Genomic DNA, 13,048 nt, shown 5'->3' with positions numbered 1-13,048 from the left:
TGCTCAAGACTACGAGTAGACTTAAGCTAACCTTGTATGCCTTCTACTGAGTCTGAATCTCATAATAAGAAAATATAGATATAACATTAAAACTAGAATACAGAAATCTATCTGAGCTAACTAAGAATATCTGAATATAATCTCTAAAAAGTACTAGACTCAAGGGCTTGATCAATCAATGCTAAAAATCTAAATCATAATCTAGCAGTCCGATAAGCCTCTACTACTAATGCTAGAGAGCCACTGGGACAAACCCCCAGCTGACTATAACTGTCTGAAAATACTAAATCATATATACTAATAAACTAAAAACTAAAATACTAATTCCCCGAACTATGAGGACTTATCAACTTTTGGGATGTAGATGGAGATGCTCAAATCACTCACATTGCTGAAACTGAGCACCTGAACCTACATTATGAGACAATGTAGCACATAGATGTATATGTGGATCAGTACTTTGAGAATCTACTATTTATATGGGGGTAAATGCATAAGTAAAATAATATCTCAACGTCATCACAATTTATAAAATAATGCATGCTAAATGTAAATGACTCACATAAACTGGAATATCTGAAAAACTGTAAATTTAGTGAGTCATAACATTTAGTTTCTAAAAGTTGTATTGGTAGTCTGTCTTTAAATCATACTGTCTAAGTGTAGAAAGAACTCACTTTTATCTTTGAAATTTGAAAGCTAAAATCTGTAGCTAATGTCTTTCTATAAAGCGATATTTAGTAAAGTTGTGAGCCTTCACACTTAGTTTTCTAAAAGTTTTTCTTTACTCTTAGGGAATTCCTTTAAAAACTATTCTGCAAACTGTAGGGAGGTTCTTCTAACTAACATAATCTATGTGAGCTATCATGGAGTTCAACGTCTAGTTCCCTTATGGGAAAACCTCACGTTGGGGAGAGGTGTCATACTCTTGTCAAGGAGTATAACCTAATCTAAGTGATCACGTCTATATCTGTCATCCATATAGAAATGGAAATAATCTGTGAATATTAACCTACGTTGGCTCGTAGCTCTGGGGCATGGGAACATACCCAACTCGGTGCTAAATACTACTCTTTTTAATCTGTATGCTCATTTTATTAGAAATCCACTTTAAAATCTAGTACTATGGTTCATTATGAAAACCAACTGTATATTTGTTAAATTAAACTATAGTTTGAAACTAAAAAGTAGATTTCACATCTAAGCTGAGATCAAAAGATCAAATCTTTATCAAAAATCTGAAAATACTCTAGTCATAGGGTGCTCATAGCATAATCAATCTTAAAATATCAATATTCAACTAGGGCTTAATATCCACGCATCAAATTCATATCGAAATATAATAATATTCATGCTTGATAATGAAGGTATTGATAATTCAACTCAAAATTTGGAAATTTCTACAGTACACATGAAAATACGAAAGTAAACATGAAATTCATCATCTAACTCACTTCAAAGCTCAAAATCCTTCAATTAGAAATATTGGATATGAACCCTAATTTGAAATTCATGGATAATCATACAAAATCATGTAAATTTGTAATTAAAACTAGCTTTGGGTGCAAAGATGAAATGATTATCCTTGTTAATAAACCCCACATACCTTAATTGATGCAATTACTAAGAAAGCTTGAACTTGAATCCCTATTTGTGCTCTTGAAGATGAATTCTTGAATTGGGAATCCTTAATTTTGAGTTATCTTGAAAAAAGAATGGAGGAAATTTGATTTCTTAAAGGTTAAGTTTTGAGGTTCTAGGGTTTTCTTGAGAGAGAATTGATGAAAAGTGAGTATAGAATACTTAGAATAGGTTTAATTCTGTGTTATTCACAACTTGGGGGCTTGAAAATTGACTAAATTGCCCTTTTAAAATCAACTTCAAAAAACTGGAATCTCGATTTTGCACACAACCGTGATGCGCCACTATCGCGATGGCTTACTGGAAAAAGAACGATCGCGATTTTAACCCTTAGCGTGATGTGGTACAATTCGCCATTTTGGACATCGCCGCGACGCGCTGAAATCGCGTCGCCTCATTGGAAAAAGGACGAGTGAGAACTGGACTTTTACCGTGACGCGATGTAATCACGGTGCTCCACTGGGTTTTGACAATTGTGAAATCTTCCTTTACTGCGATGAGATGTCTGTCAAAATGTCATACTGTTTTACTAAAAACGCATTAACTTCTCAACTGAGTATCGGATTAAGGTTAAATTAATATTGTTGGAAAGCTGAGCCAATTATCTACACATTGGTGGGTCTAGAACTTGAAATTCTATATGTATCAAGAATTATTTATTTTCAAAGCTAAATCTTGACATTCTAGGAGCTAAACTAAGCTAGAAAAAAGTACGGGGTATTATAATATCTCCCTCTTGGAAATATTTGTCCTCGAATATGGCTAGCTAACTGGAAATACTGAGGAACTGAGGCTATATGCTGACATACACAATTGAACAAACTACATGACTTAATCTAACATGCTAAACTACTAAACTAATCTGTGAGTGCATGAATTTACATGAAGATAACTATATAGTTGAATCTGAGACTAGAAAAAGAATTGAATTAAGGAAGATTATAACCTGCAGCTGAATCTGAGTTTGTTGGGAAAAGGTGAGGATACTTGATACGCATGTCTGCTTCTACTTCACAAGTAGCACCCTCAACAAACTAATTTCTCCACAAAACTTTGACCAAGGGAACTTTTTTGTTCCTTAGTCTACGAATCTGATGATCAAGAATCTCTACTGGAACTTCTTTGTATGAGATGCTATTTTAAATATCTATAATTTCTAGAGCGACTATAATGGTTGAATCATCCATGCATTTCTTTAATAAGGACACATGGAACACTGGATGAACTGATGATAAGTTTGCGGGTAGCTCAAGCTCATATGCTACCTTCCCAACACGACTTAGAATCCTATAGAGGCCTACATATCGGGGACTAAGCTTTCTTTTTTTGCCAAATCTCTTCATGGGTGAAACTTTCAAGTACACAAGATCAACTACTTTAAACTCAAGATCTCTCTTTTTTACGTCTGCATAAGATTTCTGATGACAATGAGCTGCTCTTAATCTCTATCAAATCAACTAAACTTTGTCCATAGATTCAAACACCATATTCTGCCCAATCAAAGTGGCCTTGGTTCCCATAAAGCACCAAAGATGCTTTCTTGGTGTTCTGCTACACTATTTCAACCCTTGGTGCCCATAAAGCTACTTTCTTAGTGTTCTGCTATTTTCTATATAGGTGATCATCCCGACCATGCTACCTAGTATCAGCTCCCTAGTAAAGTGTCCATCTACATTATTTTTCTTTCAGAGAAACAACAGATGAATTTTCAATACTGGATACACATTCATATGTGCATTTGATTCAGATTTCTCATGTTTTAATTCAATTTCATCAGTCATATTTGCTAGAAGTTCCTTGATACCCTATGTTTCCTCTTCAATTTTATCCTTCAGCTCCTTCTGGTGTATAAGTATCTTTTCAAACAACTCTTCCATATAAATTTGGGTTAGGGGAATCTCTATTAGTTTTCCATTTTTATTTGATGTAGTGAGAGGATTCGAAGGCCTTATTAGAGTCTAATGCACTCTTAAAGTTAAGTCCAATCACTATTGGATCTCTACAATAACACCAAATCTTGATCCCTACTCAAAACTTAACACGCATAAATATGAGCAATAACTGTCAGTAATTCATAACAGGGTATCAGCACCATCTTCATGGGGACCTCGGCCTTATTAATTCGAACCTATCAAACTTAACTGTACAATGCCGGATCTTGTTTGAATAATCAGTGCCTAATCGGTTAAAATGGCATTCACAAAAGTATTGTACTTTGTGTGTATTATCCCAATGACCTTATTAGTAATACTTAACTCCCACACATAAAAATGGATTCGTCCATTTGCACACATTATTCTTCCTATCTCATCTATGGCTTAAATTAAATAAACAAATAACTAACCTATTGCAACACAGATGCCACATCTGTTTAAATTATCAAACAATTATAGACATCTGTTATGACAGATGATCAATCTGTTGCAATATATGACTTATATTTTGGAAAAATCACACAAATATATCCATTTGTTGTAACAGATTGTCAATATGTTGTAAATTATCTAACATATATAATATATTTTGCACCAGATTACCCATCTGTTAAATTTATTTTAAAGTAATTTTCTCTTCTTTCCGAACACAATAAAGATAAAATGTTGTATTTAGATCCGTCTTTTAATTTACATAAGATTTAAAAGTCACTAGTTTTATTTAAAAAGAGGTGAACAGTCCTGGCTTTTTGACTAACCCATTTGAATTTAATCCTTTATAAATAGGTCTCTCCTTACTCGTTCATTCTACTCCACTTCTAGATATGGTTGATCCAGATATGTACAAGGTGATTCATCTTGAGCCCTTGCGGGAACTTGAAAGGCAGATTCATGAACTCCAAAGGGAGTTGGGCGACTTTAGAGCAAGGCTGAGGAGGGTCCTGCTGCTATCGGATGACGATTGGTCGGTTGACAATAATACTAATACTAATAATAATACTAATAATAATAATAGTAGTAATAATAATTAGGCTAATATTTTTTTTAGCGTATGTATTTTATTTTTTTTATATCGGATCTACCCAAGGGTATGTTTTTTTATTGTAGTATTATTTTTTTATTGTATATATTTGTATATAATGGATTCAAAAATCTATGTTTGATCGTCTTTGGATTTTTAATTCTTATTTAATATTTAATTATCATTCTGTCTATTCCTTATTCTCAACATGTCAACAATTGGAGATAGGGATTGAGCGTTTATGGCAACCGATGAACCATATGTTGCAATAGATGTTTAATCTGATGCGACAGATGGATCATATGTTACAACAAGTGGTTATTAATAAAAAAGGGTTACTGTTATTGAGAGGGTGAAAAGTCATGACTTTTCGATTATTTAATATAAAAATGGTCCTTAAATAAATAATAAGGATATAAATGATAAACACAATTTATAACCGTAAAAGAAAGATTATTTAATTTTAATAACTGATCGTGACTTTTACCATTTTTATTTTTAAATCTATTTTTTAAAATTATTTATTTATTATATAATAAAAAAGTCACAACATTGGATTAATTAAGGTATATGATGATTGTTAAATAAAAGGTAAATAGTCGGGACTTTTTGTCTCTAACACATTCAAAACAATGTTGCTGATGCATTAAATTCCCCATCTGTTGTGACAGATGAATCAGCTGTTAGAAAAAATAAAAAAAAACTCCTAAAAAATATGATCGATTTGTTGCAACAGATGGTATATCTGTTACCACAGATGGGTTATCTGATGTAACAGATATACAATCTGTTGTCACAACTCAATAAAAATGGCTATTATTTTATTAAAGAAACGGTTATTGAAAAGGTGTCTTTGATTTTTTAATTGGAAAAAAGGTTATCTAAATTTAATAACTAATGAATAATAATAAGCTGAAAAGTCATGACTTGTCACAATAATAAAAAAACTCATCAGCTTGATTTGATTAAGTCATTTCTTTTCACAGAAAATAATAAGGAAATAAATGATAAACACAATTTATAACCATAAAAAATAATTATTTAATTTAAATAATTGATGTTAATATTAAATAGGCGACAAGTAGTGTGATTTTGCACCATTTTTTGGTTTTTAAATTTATTTTTAATTTATATAATAAAAAAGTCACCAAATTTGGATTAATGATATGATGATTAATAAAAAAAAAAAGATAGATTATATGTTGCAACAGATAGATTATCTGATGCAACAGGTTATCCATTTGTTGTAACAGATGATATAGATGGGTTATCTGATGCAACAGATATAGAATCTGTTGTCACAACTCCATAAAAACGGTTATTGCAAAAAACTAATTAATAATAATAAGCGGAAAAGTCATGATTTATCACAACTTGATTTAATTAAGTCATAACTTTTCACAGTAATCAAAATATATAATTAATAAATTGAGGTGAACAGTCGCGCCTTTTTGCGTAACTCATTCAAAGTCAATCCTCTATAAATAGGTCTCTCCTTACTCACTCATTCATTCTACTACACTCTATTTATTTCTTGTATCTTGTCTTTCATATTACACCTTCATCCACTTTCTCTTTCCCGACTCAGGTAAGTATTTTTCTTACTTTGTGTCTAAATATACCCAATTTGTAGTAAACATTGTATTACATTCAGATTCTTTTGGTTACTTTTGTTTTACGTTAGATATGGCAGATCCAATGTGGAACGTTGCTTTTCTGTAATACGCCGTGAATGAACTTCGAAGGCAGGTTCATTACCTACAATGAAAGTTAGGAGCAGTGAGAGCAAAGATGCTCCGGGAGATCCGCAGGCTGAGGAGGGCCCTGCTGCTGCCGGTTGAAGATTAGCCGGCTAGCAATAATAATTAGACTATTTTTTTCTTTTAGCCTATATATTTTTATTTGTTCTTGTTTAATAAAAAATTTATGTTTGATCATCTTTGGCGTTTTAATTCTTATTTAACTTTCATTAAGTCTTTCTTTCTTCTTCTCATCAAACATGTCAATGATTAAGGAATAATTTAAATTTAGTAGCAATAGATTATCTGTTATCTGTTACAATAGATAGATTATAAGTTACAACAGATAGATTATATATTACAACAGATAGATTATATGCTATACAGATCGTTTGATTGAGAAAAAAGTTATTTAAATTTAAGAACTAATTAACAATAACAATATGAAAAGTCACGACATCACAATAATAAAAAATTTAGTCACCAGCTTTGATTTAATTAAGTCATTAACTTAGTTTGAATGTAATTAATAAATGAAGGCGAACAGTCGAGCCTTTGTTCCAAACAGATTACTCATCTTTTGCAACAGATAAGTAGTCTATTGTAACAGATAAGTAGTCTGTTGTAACTGATAAATAGTCTATTGCAACAGATAATAAGTCTGATACAACAGATAATAAGTCTGTTGTAATAGATAACTAGTTTGTTGCAACAGATTACCCATTTGTTCAATTCATGTTATGGGCACTATAGAGCCATAAACATGAATCCAACATATAAGTCTTCCATTGCAACAGATTACTCATCTTATGCAACAGATGAGTGATCTATTTAAATTATGGGCTCTTATGTTGGATTCATGATCGGGTTCTATCCATTGTTGAAAAAACACCAGTAGTTGTGTACCCAGATAACAAATTCAACTAAAAATTAAAATTTTACTTACCAAAGTCACCTATGAAGTAATGCCGAAGTGGAAAATGATGTATGAAATAAAATTTCACCTAAAAAATTGGTCAAGTAGCAGCAGTAATGGTAAAAATAACAACAATGATCGACAAGAAGAAGATGAAGATGAAGATGATAATGAAGTAGAAGATGATGATAATGAAGCAGAAGATAATGAATAAAGCAACAACAACAATGAACAACAAAAATTGTGAAGAGAGAGAGAAAATAGCAATGGATAAGAAGAGAGAGAAGCGCGCCTTTTTTCCCTCTGTTTCCTGTTATATTAACTAACATTTGGATCAAAGTGTAAATTCAAAAACTTGTGAGCTATTTTCAAACTTCCCCAACTTTCTTAACCCATAATAAAGTAATTTCCACCTACACTTAATTATTAAGACTTGAGTAACCTAAACCATATTTTCAAACTTTTTTGTCACCTACAGCTCAAAGCCCCTAGAAACTGTTATTTGGAAGAGCACGTTTGAGTTATTTGGCTAGTTGGAGAGTATTTTTGAGATATTTTACTAATGATAAACACATTTTTCAAAAATGTAAAAAAGGATAAAGATGATCTATTTCAAAAAATTTAGAAATATTTGTGGCCCCTTTCCCTAAATTAAATAACTATAATGCATATCTTTGTTAGATATCTTCTTATTATTCTAATTTACTGGTTAAACCGCACGTGTCTCGCACGTGTAACATTTTATTATTTAAAATTAGATGATTTTGTATATTGCTAAGATTTTTAATGAAGTGCAAAAAATTCAAATCATTTCTCAAAGATTGATACAAGAATAATCGCGGAGATGAACTTATGAGAGTTTGAGCTAAATTGGAGGTTATTTGAGCCATCCACCATTGTTGAGCTTGAGTTTGAAGAAACTTGAAGGGTTATTTTTGGTACAACCCCCATGGAACCCGAGGCTTCAAATGCACAAACAATGGACAATAATGCCATCAATCTCATTTTGGCTCGCGTTAATGCTATGTCCAGAGACCTTGCTATGGTGAATGCGGGTCTTGAAAAAATTGGCTCGTATGTGATAACTATGACTGAGAGGTTGGATCGAATGGAGAGTTGAAGGAACTCTCGTGCTTTGACTCCCGACACTTTACTTCCAATGACCAATCCTCTAAGACCATCACCTAATTCCACAAGCCAAGCTCCAAATAGCCCTCAAAATCAAGACATAACTAGGCCCATTTCCCCACAATTCGATCAAGTCCAACAAGGACTTGGACGCCAAATGCCTACACTAAAACCAAACCCTCCCATCCAAGATCCACTTAACCAAAGGCGTCAACTTTCACCAATTCAAATTCTTTCCGTCCAAGCTCCACAACCAAAGCTCCGCTTCACTAAACCAACCCTCTTGACCGAAGCTCCACTTTACCAAAATCGATATGTCCATGTAGAGAAGAATGGTAAAAAGAAACATGAAGGATATGAGGTCTACAACAATGCTTGTATGATGGTAGGAGACTTGAATCGGATGAGATTGAAGGTAAAGCTCAAGATGGAGAGGAAGCTAAGATTCAAAATGAAGATGTCGGATGAGATTTGTTGTTATTGAGCTTGCGGGTTCTCCATGTTCTGCGGACTATTTTGAGTGGCTTCCTTTAAGTGGCCAATTGAAAGAGGTTAAGCCATGAATTTGTGGGGAAATTCCTCTCAAGATGGAGAAGATGATACAAGAATAATCACGGAGATGAACTTATGAGAGTGCGCGTCGAACCCGAGACTCGAAGCATATAAGTGAAGTGCAAAGGAACACCATATCACACACCAAGAACGGGCCATACACTACACTCCATAGGCACCTTTTGTCTTCCCTTCATTAAGAGCTTTTGGAACATTTCACTTATGTTTGTAATAAGTTTATAAATAGACTGGTTTTAGGTCTTTAGTTCTTTAGTTGTTAAATGATATTGAAAGACTATTCTCTAGGGAGAGAGTGAGTTGTAACCGAAACTAGGGCAAGAACAAGTGTGGTACTCACTTGTGTTGCAAAATTGGCTAGAAACGTTGGTGCTTGAGTGGTGGATTCCCTCTTGTGTCTTCGTAGAAGTGTGGTGTTACTATTGTAAGTCTTAGGGGTCCTTGGATTTGAGATATCCTTGGGTTCTTTGGTCTTGTAATAGTGTATGTCTCACTACCTATCTTTACTTTCATGTACTAGTTTGTTCTTGTTTTAGTGAAAACCATTAGTTCTTGTTATCTTGTGTTGTTATTCCTCTTGTTATCTTGTGTTTTCCTTGAGTTTGTGGGTTGTTCTTGTATCAAAGATCCTTTACACTTAAATAAAATAGTGCAAACATAACATATATTTTATTAAAATATTTAATAAATTTTCAATTCTTAAATATTGAAAAATAGTGAAAAAAAAATTTGTCTAAAGCAAACACTTTAACGAAGGACAAAAAGATCAAACATTTCTAAACACCAAATCAATTAGAAACGAAGTTGAAAGAAAATGAACTAAACTGAAATAGTTCGATTTGGTGTTCGATGTCTACTTTTTAAAATTGTAAATTAAAAAACTGAATTGAAATTTGATAAAATCGAATCAAAGAGAAGAACATGCACTCCTAATCAACGCCTTAACACATAAATTGTACTAATATGAATGAAAAATATTTTTTTAAAAAATATTCCTTCAAATTCACTCGTAATTGGCACAAAGTCTCAATCACACACTCACATAATTTTTCTTTACCTGCACATCATACGAAAGCCAACAATTAAAATTACAATAAACCATACGATAAAGAAAACGATAATAAAAGATGCATAATATTTAATATTGTTGACCTACAAATTAAAAACGAATATTAAAGAATACAAAACTAATCTTCTCTTGAACATACTCTTTAATGGAGTAATTAAATTGGAAATGTTATTCTATTATTTATTGGGGGAAAAAATAGGAATGCTCAATATATAGAAGTACATTTTTTTTCCTTTTAAAAAAGAGTTGATGAAACATGGAAGAAATCTAATCTAATTTGAGAAAAAAAATTCATAAAAAACTAGTTATTGCAGAAAATCAAGACAAATGAAACTTAAAAGAAAAGAAAATTAAGGACTCCTAATTAAATCAAAAGCCCTACTTAAAATTAAGAAAATTAGGTCGTATACTGACTACAATCTAGCACTACTTATTTTTTTTTTCTTTTTGAGGTGGGACGTATTTTTTTAAGTAGAAATAGTTAAATAATAATTTGATAAAATAATAAAAAGATGTTTGTTATTATATATTTAAAACTTTTTTAAAAATTTGATACTTATTAAATTTTTCTTATTCTAATACTTTTATATTTGTTTCTAGATTTTTTCAAATCTTATTAAAATCAGATTTAATTATTTTGTAATTCTTAAACTAATGAAAAAAAGTATTAGTTGTTATTAACTCATGACTTCTAATAAAGAAATGTTTTACCATAAATATATTAATTAATTTTTAATTCTTAAATATTAGAAAAAATAGTGAAAAGACTATTTTGTATAAAGCGAAGACTTTTAATGAAAGGCAAAAAGTTCAAACAACATTTCTAAAGTCCTCACACTTTTAATATACTATAGATTATAGATATAGATAGATTATAGATTATAGATAATGTAAATATAAACATATATTTTAGTGTAAGCACATATATATTTTACTATCAGAAGTTTCAAGTGGTTGATCGCTCATCACTTTTGTGTTTTTCATGCAGTACCTCTTTCCCTTGCTACCAAAGGCAAGCAGAGACGCATCAATTTGAAAAACATAACAGTGGTCAAATAATACCGAGATTAAACTTTTAAAATTCTAAGCCACTAAAATTGATTAAACACTATATTTGTGGTACGATTATTTTTTTTAATCTAAAATCTTTCCTTATTTTTAAAGTCAAGTGTTTATGAAAATATTGATTACATTCTCATTACGTACTTAAAACTTTTATAATTTGATACTTCTTAAATTTTTCTTATTCTAACATTTTTATATTTATTTCTAGATTTTCAAATCTTTTTTAAATCAAATTTACTTCTTAATTTTTTCTTATTCTAACACTTTATATTTATTTATAGATTTTTAAAAATTTTTAAAATCAAATTTAGCTGAATAATAAAAAAAGTTTTACCGTAAATATATTTAATTAATTTTCAACACTTAATATTAGGAAAAAAAATAGAAAAGACGATTTTGTCTAAAACAAAGAATTGACAAAAAGTTTAAACAACATTTTTAAGGCCTTCACACTTTTATTGAAACTTTGAAGAAAATAGTAGGGGAAATCAATTGATATTTTACACCATTTTTAGTCATTAAAATTGCTTAGTACTATTAAAATGGAGGAAAGAAATGACCTCCATGGATACCATCTGCATAAGGAAAATGTTCGAGAAAATTGTAACTTTTCACAGTAACATCAAACCAAAGAAATATATACACTACATGTTAAAATCAAAGGAAGTACATAACTGAGACGACAAATCATCACCAACAACCTAACAAATACACGGTCGTTTGATATTTGATAGAGTGTATAAGATTAATGCAAAATATAGTGTATTAATAATATTTGTATTATTTATGTAAAATATAGTATATTAATAATGTTTGCATTAATAATGTTTGTATTAGTTACGCATGTATTATTTCTTATACATTGTTTGGTTTGATGTATAAGAAATAATACATCTTACATAATTTCTATAAAAAAAAATGTTTGTTTACAAAAATACCCTTCTTTGATTTTGTACACTTTTTCGCAACAATTTTTTTTTTAATCTCAAATATAATTAGTATTGTTGAACTAGTATATAGAGGTTTCGGATTAATTGCAAGACCTTCGTCTTTGCGCATGAAATATTACGCCAACGGATTAACATAGTCGAAATAAAAATAAAACATAAAATTAAGAAATAGTCTCATTTTTTTTAATCTTTTTAAAGACCCTCGAAGCAAAGCAAAAATATGTTACAATTATTTAAATCAATTATTCATTGTTGTAGATTAAAATGGTGGGAAAAAATTGTGAAATGTTTTGAAAAGATTCACTATTACAAATTAAAATGGCGAGAAAAGTAATGGTGAAATGTTTTGAGAGGGAAATTGAGGGGTATTAAGGTCATTTAATAAGTTAATGTATGTATTAAAGACTTTACATTACTAATACATAGAAAATGGATGGTATTAGTAATACACACCATAATACACAATAGAGTGTATAACTAATGCTTCACTTAGTTATACATTGACTAAAAATTGTACCAAACAAGATATTCTTAATACACATTAATTAATACATGCATTATTTTTGTCAATACATTCTACCAAACGACCCCTTATTTGTAGTAGCCACCACTAATAGCACTATTATCCTCCTCAATCTAATCCACTAAAACAAGGTTAGGTTTAATTAAAAAAAAAAATAATGACTAAACTGAAGATTCAACTTCAATGACTGCTAGTAAGCAATTTCTGACTTAAAATCTTTCAGTGAATTTCTCAAGCACTCGATAAGAATAATTCATCTATCGCTCTTGTTCTTTGTTTCAAAACTCATTTATCAAATTCGCAAAAGTAATTCACAGAATGTAAAAAAAAATCACACATCAAGTTCTCTTGATGAAAGCTATCATCTTTATGTATTCGAATGATTCAGGGAATCAAAGCTTTAGCAAAAATAAAGAGAGATGAGAGATGATGAGAAGGAATTTATGTACGATACTATAGGTCAGTTTTGCTCAATCCTTAACTTCTTAAGAG

This window comes from Capsicum annuum, chromosome 1, assembly GCF_002878395.1.
Source record: "Capsicum annuum cultivar UCD-10X-F1 chromosome 1, UCD10Xv1.1, whole genome shotgun sequence".
Lineage (NCBI taxonomy): Eukaryota > Viridiplantae > Streptophyta > Magnoliopsida > Solanales > Solanaceae > Capsicum > Capsicum annuum.
This window is presented reverse-complemented; position numbering follows the sequence as displayed.